The sequence below is a fragment of the Globicephala melas genome, chromosome 2 (genome assembly GCF_963455315.2).
Source record: "Globicephala melas chromosome 2, mGloMel1.2, whole genome shotgun sequence".
In the NCBI taxonomy this organism is placed as follows: Eukaryota; Metazoa; Chordata; class Mammalia; order Artiodactyla; family Delphinidae; genus Globicephala; species Globicephala melas.
The window spans coordinates 170,347,812-170,363,027 of record NC_083315.2 but is presented as its reverse complement, the minus strand read 5'-3'; positions in this window follow the sequence as shown (position 1 = coordinate 170,363,027).

Here is a 15,216-nt window from a genome sequence, read left to right as displayed (position 1 = left end):
CGAAGAGAAGGATTACAGGCTGGAAATAAGTTCCATGGCTGGGACTAGAGAGCTGGTAGACCAGAGTGATGGGTAAGTGTGTAGCTGGAGTTGGAACTCTTGGAATCTAAGACCCCAAATTCCTGCAGATGGAGGGCCTTTATATCACAAAGAGTCCCATGACCCTCACTGAGTCAGAAATAACCCCTTAAAGGAAGTAGGCTGAGCCAGAGAGAAGTCTAGAAGACCATGTTGTCAGCTGAGCCAGCTGTAACTTTAAGAGAGTATCGATTAGCCCAAACAAATAAACAAACAAATAAAACATGACAAATTGCATCCAGAGTTTTCAGACTGTTTTCAGCTGCTGACTTCTAGAGAATTCTGTCCTTTGGCCAAGCAGGGATTGCTTGGTTGTCTTCTGAGTATCACCTCATTCTTTGTAAAGTGAATAATCATTAGCTCATTTGTTCAACAAATATTTTTCAAGCTCTCGAGGACCAGAGCTTAGAACAGTGGCTAATGCATGCCAGGTATTTAATTTAATAAATGTTTGTTGAAGGGCTTAATGAGTGACTCCCTACTCTGAGCCAAATGCTGTACTACGTGCAGGGAGAGAAATGAGGCTGACATCAGACACCATTACAGCTCTCATGGAGCCTACATGCAGACCCACATCACAATGAATCAAATGGCTATGGGAGCAAGGCTGACAAAGTGGCTTGAAAAATGGTCAATTCCACTTACCTTATGCTAACTTCTTCTAAGGGCCCTACCTGCATTAATGTAATTAATCCTCAAAACAGCCATGAAAGCTGAGCATGAGATACATATACACCACATACAGGAAGAAACTGAGGTCCAGCAGGCTTAATTGTCTTGTTCAAGCAGAGCTGCCAGGATTTAAACCAAGGTCTCTGGCTGTGGAACTCATGACTGTGAGAAAAACATTATAGACATACAAAAGAGGAAGACGTTATTTCTGCAGACACATTATCTGGGAAAACATCTCAGTAGGGAGTTACTTAACCTGGACCTTGAAGGATAAGTAGGAATGAACCAAGAGGGAAAAGGGCAGTCCAGAGAGATGGTACCTAGAGGACCTAGGGACTGATGTCCTTTTATACCGAACGGTAAGTCCTTAAGAGAAAAGACCACTTCTGTTCATCTGTGCCCCTGACTCTAGACCATGATCAGCACATAACCATATTTTATTGAAGCTAAGATATAATCAATTGTAAGATGAAACAATATTATATGTGCCGCTAAAAAAAAGGAAAGAAAGAAAGAAAGGAAGGAAGGGGCTTCCCTGGTGGCGCAGTGGTTGAGAGTCCGCCTGCCGATGCAGGGGACATGAGTTCATGCCCCGGTCCGGAAGGATCCCACATGCCGCGGAGCGGCTGGGCCCGTGAGCCATGGCCGCTGAGCCTGCGCGTCCGGAGCCTGTACTCTGCAGCGGGAGAGGCCACAGCAGTGAGAGACCCACGTACCACAAAAAAAAAAAAAAAAGGAAGGAAGGAAGGAAGAGAGAGAGAAAGAAAAAGAAAGAAAGAAAAAGAAAGAAAGAAAGAAAGAAAGGATTGAAAATAAAAGCAATGGCACGATGTTTTCTTATTACTTAGAAATTTTATTTTATACTTATGGGAAAAAAAACCTTTAGACTTAAGTAGACAGATTTTTATCATATATTTGCTGTTATGATAGAAAAGGAATATGGTTATGGTAGTCTTAAAACTTTCTCACAGATTGCAACTTTCCTGAATCACTTTTTCAATTAGACTCTGTGGTTTTCTTTCTCCATACAGTACTGTTTTCTCTGCCATCAAGAGTGTTGGTGATGCTGCATTTCTTTAAAGAGTTATGGTCATTGATGCTGGGCTCTTAAGCCTGCTTGGCAAGTATGTGGAAACCACCGATTTTTTACTCCTTGGGAATGTTGCTAAACCTAGCTGGTTTATCACCTTCCCACAACCGTTTGAGTCCTAGGGGTTTAAAAAGGTGCTATACCATCATCTCTTGGTTACAGTTATCTCCGCAGCTCTGCAAGATTCAATGCTAGTAGCCTTTTGACATGCACACACGTGCAGGCCATGATTGTGTCATGACCGCCTTTGGTATAGAGCGATGGGTACAGGCTGTGGGATTTTAAGGTGCATTCCAACTTTAGAGATGCTTACAGGTGCTTATTAAAATACTTGAAAGATAGTAATAGGAACTGATAAACCTCTGTTGCATAAGTAGATGAATGAGAGCTTGAAAGACCCTGAATATCAGAAAAAAAAAAAAAAACAATTTGAACTTTATCCTACAATCACAGGCAGTCACTGAAGTTTGGGGAATGGGAACACTTGGAATACGTGGTGGTAGGTTCTGATCTTGATTTTTAAACCAAGAATTACTGAAAAGAAAATCCGTGACACTTAGGAATTCCACTGCCTAAAATAATTAGGGGTTTGCACATAAAACCAGATGGAGTTTAGCTGAGCTGATGCTATGGATTTTTCCCAAGGTGAGAGAAGCCTGAGGGAGGGGCTGTGGGCCCAGAGGGCTGGAGGGAATGATTTGCATGCTGTCCCCTCTGCTAGGCCAGGAGGCAGAAGGGTCCACCTCCTGGTCCCTTCAAGCCCACTGACTCTGTATTCTATCAGCAGTGCTGGATGTGGCTGAGGTTTTCAGACCAAAGGGAGTCTGGGACTGCATGCAGACTCCTGGGAGATAGACCAGGGCTGTCTGAAAAGGCCTGAGGACATTCCAGGGCTGTTTAAAATATTATACATTTTATGTTTATGGATGGAGTGAGCATGGCCTCTTTTGCCAAATCCTGATGCAAAGAATGGCTCTAGAAGAATCTCTCAAAGTCAGAATAGGATTAGCTCAAAGCAAAGGATGTAATATGGTACCGTGTATAAATAAGCGTGAGAAACCTTAGGATAATTCCTGGTCGATGGTATCATTAGCCAACATTATTGGGCACTAGCTATGAACCCTAAATTCATTTATTTCTCAACCTCAGCTTGTGAAATAGATACAATTATTGTTCTGTTTCATGGATGAGGAAACCGAGGCTCAGAGAGATTAGGAAGCCTTTCTTGGAGCTGGCAAGTGGTGGAGTCTTGATTGGAGGCCAGACAATTTGACTCATGGGCTCCAGATCTGTACTTCTACGTGGCACTCTCCACATTCTCATCTCTGAACCACATGCCCCAATGTGTTCTGGAGGCACCCTTCATCAGTTCTGTGCCCTCTGGCAAGTTAGTTGACTTCCTCAGGCCTCAGTTTCCTCATTTGCAAAGTGATGGTAGAAATAATACCTACCTCGCTTGATTGTTATAAGGGTTAAGGAGATGGAAATGCATGCAGAACAGTGTGCCTAGCCTAGAGTAAGTGCTCAATAAATGTTAGCTCAGTAAGATGATTCACTACTTCTATTATTATGAGCCCATTGCTGCTTATCATAACTGTTTCTAGTTAACCAAACAGTTAACAGTTAACTAAAGCTGCCTGCATCTTCTCCCACATAAGCTAATTTATCTGAACAGGAGTAGATGTTGCCTCTCGGAACACCAAGAGGGAAAGCACTCTCACAATTCAGACCATATATTCTCCGGATCACTTCTTTAGCAATGAACCTGATCACCCTGTGCTGGTATTAATGTACCATCTTGATCAGCGGTTGGCAAGCTAACAGGGACAGGCCACATTTGGCCATTGTCTGCTTTTACATGGTCATTGAATCGAGTGGTTTTTACATGTTTGAATGATTGAAAAAAAGTCAAAAGAAGAATGATATCTTAGGACATGAAAATTACTCAATCTCAAAGTCTACAAGTACAGTTTTATTGGAACACAGCCTCACCTATTCATTTGCATGTCGTCTATGACTGCATCTGCTCTAGGCAGCAGAGTGGAGTAGCTTGACAGAGGCCACTTTGTTGGCTTGCAAAGCCTAAAATAGTTACTATCTAGTCTTTTATAGAGAATGTTTACTGACCTTTGTCTTGGTTAACTGTAGCAAAGCCAGCAATAGAACACACTCCTCCTCCCTTCACTCTAGAACATGCTTCTTCATCCCTTTCCTCTGCCCCATTCCCCCGCCCTGGACATAGAAAGTCCTCATTTGTGTTTCCCTGTTCGATAACTTAAAACCTGCATTTTACACTTGCCTTATTTTTACTTTGGAACGTAGTTTTGTATCCCTTCACGTTTAGTTTGATTGATCGGTTTTTTTTTTTTTTTTTTTTGGCTGTGCCGCATGGCTTATGGGATCTTAGTTCCCTGACCAGGGATAGAACCTGTGCCCCCTACAGTGGAAGTGCAGAGTCTTAACTGGCCCACCAGGGAAGTCCCAACTGATGGTTTGATAGATTGATTGATTGATCTATTGTTTGATGTCTGATTTAGTCTATGATTTATCATGGGTCCTTAGATCTCAGCCATTGAGTTCTACCAGACTGTTTCCATAAACATTACTTACGTGGATAACATTCTCTAAATCTGAGTACTGGCTTCTTTCTTTTCACCAGCTTTTTGGAGATAAACCTGATCCTGAACTCAGAATCTCAAAAGGATTATCACAAGATACTCAAATAGCTCCTATTTCCTCTCCCTGAATTTCTCTCCTCCTGCCCCCTTAGTGATTTTTTTAACTACTTGGGGCAGGTTTGCAAATATTCAAATGGGGGCTCAGTGGAAAAAAAAAACAAAAAAAGATCCCGCAGTAGAGAATTCACCAGGGTAATGCATTCCTTGCCCTTCCCACCTTTGTAAGTTTCACATCTCTTTCAAAATATTGTCCTGTCCTTTCTCCCACACGTGAGAAGTAGCCCATATCACATGTAGAATATGCCCATTAAAGATTTCTCTAACTTCCACCTACTGAAGTGATGTTTTTCACTTGGAAAGACTTCAATGGGTTACACGGCTGGGGACCAAAAATAAGATTTTAATTGAAATACAGATAAGATAGGGGCCTTTAATCTACCTTCTCCCTAAGCAACAGGACTTGCCTGGCTGCATCTGATAGATGGCTTTTTCCCCTTCTTTCTTTTTCAGCCTAGGCTAGAGCAAAATTATCTTATCTTCAGATGAAATATTTTAGGGATTTGGGGATTTTGTGTGCCTCAGGACAAAGGACAGTGTTTGTGAAACTGTCACTGTCCTCTTTTGGAGGCAAACTCCCTCCTTACTGAAATTCTGATGTTAGAAAAAGTCTGCCGTCTCATTACCATCCTGCACGCCACACAGTTTGTGTATTCTTATAGATGGGCACGAGACTATTAGGGGCAAGAGAGAGAGGAACACAGGAGATTTCCCCTGTAATCATGTCAGACGAGACATTTTTCTCCACCAACAAAAGAGTTTGTATAAAATGTGCTGCTATAAAAGTGAATCATGAGGTTCATACCGGGGGCTCCAAGGGACAATGCATTCTGGACCATGAGATCATTGTCATCACTTTCAGAGTAAATAACACAGGTTCTTTTTCTCAGCCTCCTGTCCACGTGCACACCAGGGCTCTCCCCCCACCCGCAAGCCCAGCACCAGTGTCCGCAGGTCTGACTGAACAGCAGGGCCTGATAGAGGAGGGCACATAAACCACAAGACAGACTTCCAAGGCCAAAGATAATTGAATTACCTGGTTGTCTGTAGTGATGAATACAAGTCATGGAAACAGGATAAATCGTCTCTTTTTACTGCATTTCTGGCTGTAGTTCCAGCTTTCAGTTTCCATGCCCGCACCAAATGGCTGCAACTCCACTGTATCGGCCACTTCCAGCCTATAATGATCCCTCAAGCACCACTTGAAATGCAGCTTTGAAATCACCCTTGCATTTAAGATACTAGATGGAAGTTCATCACTTCCATAAGTGATGCAATTTTACTAAATATTTGACTTTATGGTTGCATGAATTATGCGACTTTATTAGTTTTAAATTAGGTTTGGAGACAAGGCGTGTTTGCTAATAATCTGTGTACTTGTTTTTCTCTTTCTTCCTTTCTGGTCAGATGAATTCCACCTACTTTTATTTGGCAGTTCCAATTTTCACCTCTCTGGCTGCTTTGTGGACTCCTTGTAAAGAATTCTCAGTACCAAGAACAGAGTCAGTCCTTAATTCAGTAGAGTAGACATTGGGCAGACAAGAAAGCATAGCAGAAGAAACACGGCATATTGGAAAAGGCACAAGAATTTGTGTCAGAGCTGAACTAGACTTGATGCCTAGCTCTTGAGAAGGCACTAAAACTCTTCAGTACCTCACTTCCCAAATGGCAGATATAATGCTTATCTGAGAGGTTGAAGTGGGGTTGGGTTTTCCTAATGCTCTTACAAACGCTTGGCATAGACTCTGGCATAGGTGGCCCACCAAATATTAATTCATTCCTTTTTCCTGTTTTTAGTGGCTGAATTAGCTAATCAGAAATTACGCCATTTAATTGGTATCCTTTTTTTTTGCCAATTCATTCTCCCTCCCAGGAGAATTAGGAAGTCGGTAGACCTAGAATTTATGAGCTCTAAGACATGCAGGGACTACATGTGTTTATTCACTGTTGGGTGGCCAGCAGCAGGACAGGCTTGGCATACAATACCTTTTTACTGAGAGAATGTGGAGATGTACCTTAATGACAAATACTCCCCATTCTATTAACAGACTAAAGGAAGATACAAATTCTGCAACCAGTTCCGCTAACGTGATATATGTATCCCTAAAAATCACCCATTATGCAAAATTGTGCAATAAAAACCACAGAATTATGGGGAAAATTAGGCTGGGGATCAACATTCAAACACTTCACCAGTGGCATGTTGAAAAAAAGAAAAAGATAAGAGTGGGTAGAAAAGGTAATATATATTCAGTGGTTACGAAAAATATATGAATATGGCACTAAATATGGTACTTTACCCAGAAAAAGTCTCAAAGTTGCTTACAGAAGTGGGTATGGGAAGGGTGGAAGTTTGTGAGTTATTGCAAAATGGTGGAAGGAGGGTTTTCTGGAATCAGAGGAAAAGTTGTGTCACTAGTGTGAATCATAATCCACGCGGTAGACTGGGGTGGTGGATGGGTGTTTGAGGGGTGCACACGTGTGTAATCTGTGCATTTCCACATGACTCCATCCACATGGGTGCAGGTTTTTGCTTTCACTAGTGTTTTCTGAAGCGAAAATGACACATAATCAAATGCAAATTTTGCATAATGTTTAAATCATTCCTTAATATATCAATCACAAATGTGTGTTTTCAAGAACAAGAGTTACAGCAAAACTGGCTGTATTTTCAATTACTTAAGGGGCTCTCCTATAGAAAATCAAATAGGTTGCTTCTTCGTTTCTCAGGTGGTGGAGCCATGGGGAAAGGATAGATGTTAGAGAAGGTAGCTCTGACCTTCACATGAAACACAACATTGCAATGCCTAGAGTTGTCTGGCCACCAGTTTCCATGGGAAGCAGTGGGCACCATGTCACGGGAGAGGTTCAAGCAGAAGATGGTGATCTGTAAGACAGCTATGGAAGGGGGATTCTATATTGGCCTCTAAAAGTCCCTCAAATATAAATTTTAAATATAAATTCCAATATAAATTTTAAAATTCTTAATAGTATTCTTTAAGTTGTACAGGTAAGGCCAAGAAAAATAAGGTGAGAACTCAAATATTAAGCCAATAAAACATTCATTGTGTCCATAAAATGCTAAATTTCTGGTGTGTAGGTATGTGTCTATGTGTGTTGCTATTATGTGTATATGCGTTGGTGTGTGTGTGTGTGTTGGTGTAGGTGTTTCTTTGTGTCAGTGTACGTCTGATCTATTTGTAAATGAATTAAAAACTATTGTGTGGATAAGTACTGGATAAGGTTAACACTGGCCAGTAAAATAGCTAAACCCTCAACTTCTAGTGATTTAACACTTTGAAGTTTATTTCTTGCTTAAGTTCATTTTAACATGTGTGTCCCTGAAAGAAAGAGTGGCTTTCAAGTTCGCCATGCTTTTCTTCATCAAGCCAGAGGGGAACAAAGCATGGTGGGTTGTGCAAGAAGGCAAGTGTCAATGCCTAATGTGAGGGAGGCTGGTTAGTGTGATCTAGCTGTGTGCTCAGGAAGTGGGTGGGCGGCAGAGCTGGCAACCTCTGCATCAGCAGACCTCACATTGTCCGTATGTGTCAATCCATGTCTATATGTTGAGTAAGGTTAACTCATTCCAGGGAGGAGGGGAAATAAAGCCAACATTTATGAAGAACCTATCATATGCTTCACTATTTTCCTTGTATATGTGCAAATACTGTTTCACATAATAATTACAATCATGCTGCCAGTTGGATACTGGTCTTCCCATTTAAAGATAGAAAGATTGATGTTAGAGACAAGAAGCAAGTTAGACAAGATCACACAGCTATTTACATGTCAGAGAAAGGACTTAAACTCCAAACAGGAGATGCGCATTCTGCTGTCTTTACCTGTGGCCCTTTGGAGGCACTCAACAGGTAACTTTTGGCTTAGGGAGGAATGAATCTTGGATGATGATGATCTAGACAGACCTGGATGTATCTTCAAAGATGGGGAGGGGTGAGGAAGGCGAGGGGGATCTAGACAATGGACAGGATATGGTCCTCAATTTGGTTGTTAAATTTGTATAATTTGGACATACAGCTTGTTATCACAAAAAAGCTCAGAGGCTTAGTACCCAAACCAACCTCAGTTTCTAGACCCTCCTCAGCCGCTGTGGTCACCTCAATTTGGTTACACTAGCTATCCTCCCAGAGTTTCAGTTCCTTCAACTAAAAACCAGATAATCAACAAATAATCTTATTTTTTTCTGGAGTGAGCTAAGAGTCCGTTAATAGAGAGCGTGCAAGTGAGTGTGTTTTTAAGCTCTTAGGTGCTATATAATTATCATCGTTACAGAAAATAGCCATTTGTGTTGCAGGAGAAAAGAACAGAAAAATCAAGTTCAGGTCGTTTGTGGGGAAAATACAAAAACTTGATCCTGAATGCAGAGGGAGGAAAAAAAAAGACAGTCTATTTTTCCTCCTGCTGGTTCGATGATAGTTATTAATGTTTTTAAATCTTTCAGATTGGTCTTAAGGACTCACTTTTCTGAGTTCTTGTTGCAGTTAAAAAGCCCATGGGAGCGATTTCCAGTAATCTAAGCTAATAAACTATAAACTAGCTTTTTTTCAAAGATTAAAAAAAAAAAAAAAACCAACCCTACCGCTTTTGACAAAATAGTTGCACCAGTTTAAGACAGCCGAATGCTGGTTAGATGCAGACACATCAAGGCATTAATGTGGAAAACAAAAAATCTATATATATCTAGAACCAGAGAACCTATTTTGTTTTCTCTTCTCTTATTGAATTTTCTTTTTCCAAATTATAATTCCTTCTTTAGCCATCAAATGTTTGGCCAATTTCTGATGACCTTTATCCATACAGATAAATTATAATTAAAGGAAGAAAAAAGAATTGGTGTTTCATCCACTCGTCTCACTACCCCTCTCTCTGTTGGCATGCTTTGTTGGGGAGAATGTTCTGGAGTTTGCAAAGATGGGAGAAAGAGCAGAGATTTTCTTCCAGTAGTCTGCTTTCAAAACGAAGAAGGAAGAGGAGTCAACATTTGGTCAGTGTTTACCATCAACTAGGGTGCAATATGGCAAATCATTTAATTCTCTCAAATAGGCTACTGCATAGATTTCACAGCCTCCCTACAACAATGGGGAAAGCAAGGCTCAGAGAGGCTACAACACCCATGGCTGTCAAAACATTAGGAAGCACCCATACCACAATTCAGGATTTCAAAGACCATTTTTTGCTCTTAAAGAAATTGTTGGTTGACTAGCATCATGAACCCCACCAAAACTGGGCTGTCTTCTTTTTTGTGGGGTGCATTAATCAGGGTTCTCCAGAGAAACAAAACAGAATATTGCATATAATTAGAGAGAGAGAGCAAGATTTATTTTAAGGAAGTGGCTCATTCAGTTGTAGAGGTTTGATAAGTCCAAAATCTGCAGGGTTGCTTGGCAGGCTGGAGACCCAAGGAATAGTTGCAATTCCAATCCAAAGGCCATCTGATGGCAGAGCTCCGTCTTCTTCTTTCTCAGGGAAGGTCAGGCAGGCTTCATTCTGTTAAGGCCTTCAACTGATTGGATGGAGGGCAATCTGCTTTACTCAAAGTCTATTGATTTATATGTCAATCTCATCCAAAAACACACCCTCATTGAAGCATCCAGAATCATGTGTAACCAAATATCTGAGCACTTTGGCCCAGCCAAATCGACACATAAAATTACCCATCACAAGAAAGTAATCTATGATGAGATTCAAAGTGACAAAGAGAAAATCCTCTGAGTCTAGAATCTCCTATCCTTGTCCAAAAACCAGTTGAAACATCACATTCTTGGGTCAACCTGTCAAGAGGCAGATCCATTATTCCCAGTGAATGAGAAGGCTCAGGTGACAAAGAGCACAGAAGTTATGGAATGAAAAACATCAAGATGGGCATCTATCATCTACAAAACCCAGATTTCTTAAATTGTCTCCGTATCACATTTTTACTTCACAATGTATGATCATCCATCACCAGCGTGTCCCTCTTCCTTTATGAATTTTATTTCTTTTGACAAGTAAATCCATTATTTGGGGGTTACACAAACTGTTGACTTGCTGAAAGTGTGGTCTTTGCATCATTGCTGTCATAATACTACAATATCAGCTCACGTTAACTCTCACGTGGGCGAGGTACTGGGTGTCCTATTCCACCTGTGCCACCACAGCTACTGCACAAAGGTCACTATCAGCCTCACATTTGGGTGTTGTCATCTGCATTTTGCAGAAGAGGAATCTGAGTCTCAAAGAGGTACGATAATTTTTCTAGAAACGCACAGCTTGTAAATGGCAATGCTGGATTCCCACTCAGGTTTGTCTGTGCTGAAACCTGTGTTTGTGACCATTGGGGAACTTGCATTCTTTGTCATCTTTTTCCAAAGTATTTTTTTCTTTTGTCTCTATGATATTTTTTCCCTGTGTTTATTTAGAATGTACACTGCTCTTGAGTTTAAAATATTTGTTTAATTCAATAATTCCCATTCATAAGTAAAGACTCCACTTGTCGGGTGCTGCAATACTCTGTGTCTTGATGGAAGTAATGTAAAAATTCATCAACCTAGGAACCAAAGTTTAATGAGCCTTCTGGAGGTAGGTCAGACCTCAATAAAAGAATTCAAAACGAAAAACCAAAAATTTAAAAATAACCAGAAGACAAAACAAATCAAAAGAATAGGACTATAAAATCAGGATCACAGGACTTTAGAGTGTCTACAAGGAAAGAGACTCATTGAAACATGGGTTCTTTGCTTTGATGCTTTTATCACATGACACTGTCACCGGCTGTCTGGGTGTGTTCTTGTCATCCAACCAGACCACAGCTCAAGGACAGAGCTTGGCACATTTGGTCCCTCGACACAAGCTTGGGGGTTGAGTGAAATCATTTTTCTGCTTTGATTCGTTTCTTTTGCATGGGTTAACCTGGTATGAGTCAAAAACCTCATCTTATTTACCAGCGGGCCCATGGCAGAGATATTTATTACACACCTGAAATTTGCAAGGCCATCTCTTCCCATATTGCTGAGTACTCACCTTAATCTTCCTTATCATCTCTTCCTTACCCCGTTAAGTGCCCACTTACCTAAAACACACTGGGTAATGATGTTTATTACCCAACAACGAAAATATTGTTATTTATGGTTACAATCAGGATGTCATCAAATATAAATGCTCACATTTGGCGAGGCTCTTTCAGCTGATTGTTTATGTAAATGGAAGCATTCATTCATCATCTCATCCATTTTGGGAAGAAACAATCAGCCAACCGTGTTGTTTCTCCCTGTAATATCTTTTAAATATTCAGTTCACCGGAAGCCAATCTGCAACAAAGAAAAAAAATTAAAGAATTTAAAGATAAATTTAAGCCTATAGCAAAACACAAAGTTGGCGTGCCTGTAACCATTGGCACAGGACAGGTGGCAGCTCAGCTGTTGTTCCTCTTCGCTGGGAAGCTTAGAATGGACATCCAATCAGGATGTACTTTGCCATAGAGATGCAACAACTCCATCCCAATTTCTTCTACTCAGTCTCAAGTGAAAGAGATTGTCATGCAGCAGATGTAACTACCCAGGCCTATAAATGTCCATCTTCACGATCTCAGGGCTGTCACATTTACATGCTAGGTCTTAGGAAACTTACCCATGAATGGAAAATTAGATGGGCTCTAAGTTATAACTCTAAAAATGTGTCCATAATGACCATCTCAATGGCTAAGTCCCATTATACCATTAAGAAGGGAGAAAAATGTTCTGGCCCTAACACTTGTGATGATTAATACTGAGGCTCTAAGTTTGTAATAAAAAGGAAAAAGGATCCCATTATAGCATTCTCTAAGGGGTTACACCTGTTTTATCTGTAAAGGATCAGTTAGCAAATAGGTGTGACTTTGCCTACCATACTGTGTCTGTTGCAACTACTTAATTCTGCTCTTGGAGTGCAAAATCACCCACTAAGACTATGTCAACAAACAAGCATGTCTGTGTTCCAATAAAACTTTATTTGCAAAACAGGCACCTGGCCAGATTTGCTCTGTGGACCATAGTTTGCTGATCACTGGTCTAAAGCATCATTACCCAAAGTATGATCCAAGAACCTTGAGCTGAACAAGATATTCTTGGGGAAAATAATGATTCTCTAGGCAAAAAAGTTGAGAAGCACTTCACATCTTGACACTCCTGGACGTTTATCATGCACATTAGCCCCTTAAATGGGTGGAAAAATCTTAATACAGAGAAACTGTTTAAGCCAGAATTTTCCCAAACTTGTTTGACCTTCCTAGGTATCTACCCCCTGTGCCTACCCAAAGGACTCTTTTCTTGAGGGACGCTTCTCTGAAGCATGTGTCTGTGAGCAGGCTGTGGGATGCAGAAAAAGGAAGAGTTTTTACCCCACTTTGCTAACCTTCACCTGGGTGATCCAGGATCTGGGGGGACAGGATTGGGATCTGGGGAGGCTAATAGATCCAGCAGGTAAGATCCATGATTACTTGGTTGGGAAACGTTTTCTTAAAGGGCTGAAGACCAGCCGAGAAGCAGCCTCATGACTTCATGGAAGGATCCACTTAAGAAACCCTAGTCTTGGTCTTCAGTTTACCGTTCATTAGCTTCATGGTTCTGGAAAGCTGCTTCAGCTTTCCAAACTTCATCAGCAAAAATCACTTTCCTCAGCTGAAAAGAGAAGGCATTCACTGAGGAAATCCCCGAGGGTTTTGTTGTTCTGTTGCTTTTGCTCCAACTGTGAGATAACTTTTGCTCTCTTTTAGGAGAGCTAGAATGTAGAGACAAATTCACACGGTGAAGAATACGCAGACATAGGGACCAGCACTTCTTACCCACGGACTTGACTTCTTGACTTTCCATTCCATGAAAACAAAGTTGGCTGAATTTTGTTTCTGGATTCAGAACCACAAGGATCCAGGCCCCAGGAGGAAGGCAGCATGTCCTGGTAAAGACCTCTTGACGGCCTTGCTTTCAGAAGCAGAAATCCTGGTCTGAACCCAATTCGGCATTTATTATCCATGGGATTGTGCACAAATTACCCACTCTTCCTCTCCTGATCTCAGTTCACCTGTGTCGCTCGAGATGGTGGTGTTTTCTAACCTGCTGTAATAAGCAAAGAGTGTTATCATTAATAACAGCAGTGCTACCATCTCTCTGCACAAAACATAAAATGCAAAACAAAATGACATTGTGAATAGTAAACGCTTCTTACAGCTGGCAAAGCTGCTGAGGGAACAGCGATTGCTCTGTAGCCCTCCCGTGGTACAGACCAGCATTCTCCTCTGCAAAATGTGAATCTTTTAACACCCCTTTTACTCAGAGGCCTGTTGATAGAATGACTTGTAATGTCTCAAGCACTATTAAATGTGTTTGACGTATTATTATACATAAAAGCAATGGTAATGATGTTATTAATGGGATATTCCTCATCTAAGAACAGGAAGACAGCCTCAATTTCTGCAGGAAAAGTATGCTAGAAATTGCAGGACAGTCTATCCCACGTGGGAATATGAAGAAACGGGCCTTGAATCCAAAAGTTTGCAAGGATTAAAAAAAAAAAAGCATGACTTTGTTTTCTTGAAAATGTATCCGATTGAATTTCCTTTCAAACAAGAACTGAAGGATTCCTTCATTTCGGTCAGAGCCTGGCTTCATAAATACCATCTCTGCACAGTATATTATGCACATCATTTATTCAGCAGATATCATAATATATTCAGGGCTGTTCTTAGGAAGAGCAATTTCAATATTAGATAAAAATAGTGAGATGGCGACAGTAACTGTTTGTCTGGTACACAGAGTAAATAGGATTGTTAGCGATTGCTAAAGGCTTCGGGAAAAGTTAGGGAAACAAAGATAACTGTGCCAGATTCTGAGCCAACCAGTTGCAGAGGTTCAAGGAAGCTTGATTACTTTCTGCCATCGTGTACTTCTAAGCAGTCCCGGTGATGAGTTCCTCCTTCCTTATATTTTCTCATAAGAATAGTTGAATGTTATCCTAATTAGAAATCTGCTCAGATTTGGAAACAGGCTGGTGTTGCCTTCACTCCCCATCCTTTTATCCTACCCTCTCTCTCTCTCTCTCTCTCTCTCTCACACACACACACACACACACACACACACTCACAGTAATGTTCAATGTCACAAAGAGTCAGAGGTCTCGGCTGGGCTCCCATCACTAGCTGGCCATATGGACGTGGGGCTCTCAGCCTCTCTGAATGTGCATTTTTCAATCTGCATTGGCAGGGACTGGATGGGAGTCTCTCTGAGCCTCCTTGTTTATATCCTGTACATTTCAGGGCTCACCTATATTGACCACTAATGATACCAAGTCCTGGTCATGTGCTGTCCATGCATTAACTCATTTAATCCTCATAGTACCCTGGGAGACAGGCAGCATTAACCTCTCCATGTGATGGATGAGGAAACCGAGGCACAGAGGATTTACTGAGTCGGCCCAAGGGCACATCAGGAGTTGGCCCAGCCAGAATTGCAACCTCAACCCCGTGGTTCCAAAGCACAGAGCAGAGAGCACTGAACAACCTCTACGAGGCACAGATCTGCAGTGAAGGAGCCTTGATCAGACCCTCCAAGGCTGCAGCTTGTGCATATTCACTAACGTCTGTATGAATTCACGTGCCCAGCACGTGAGAATCGC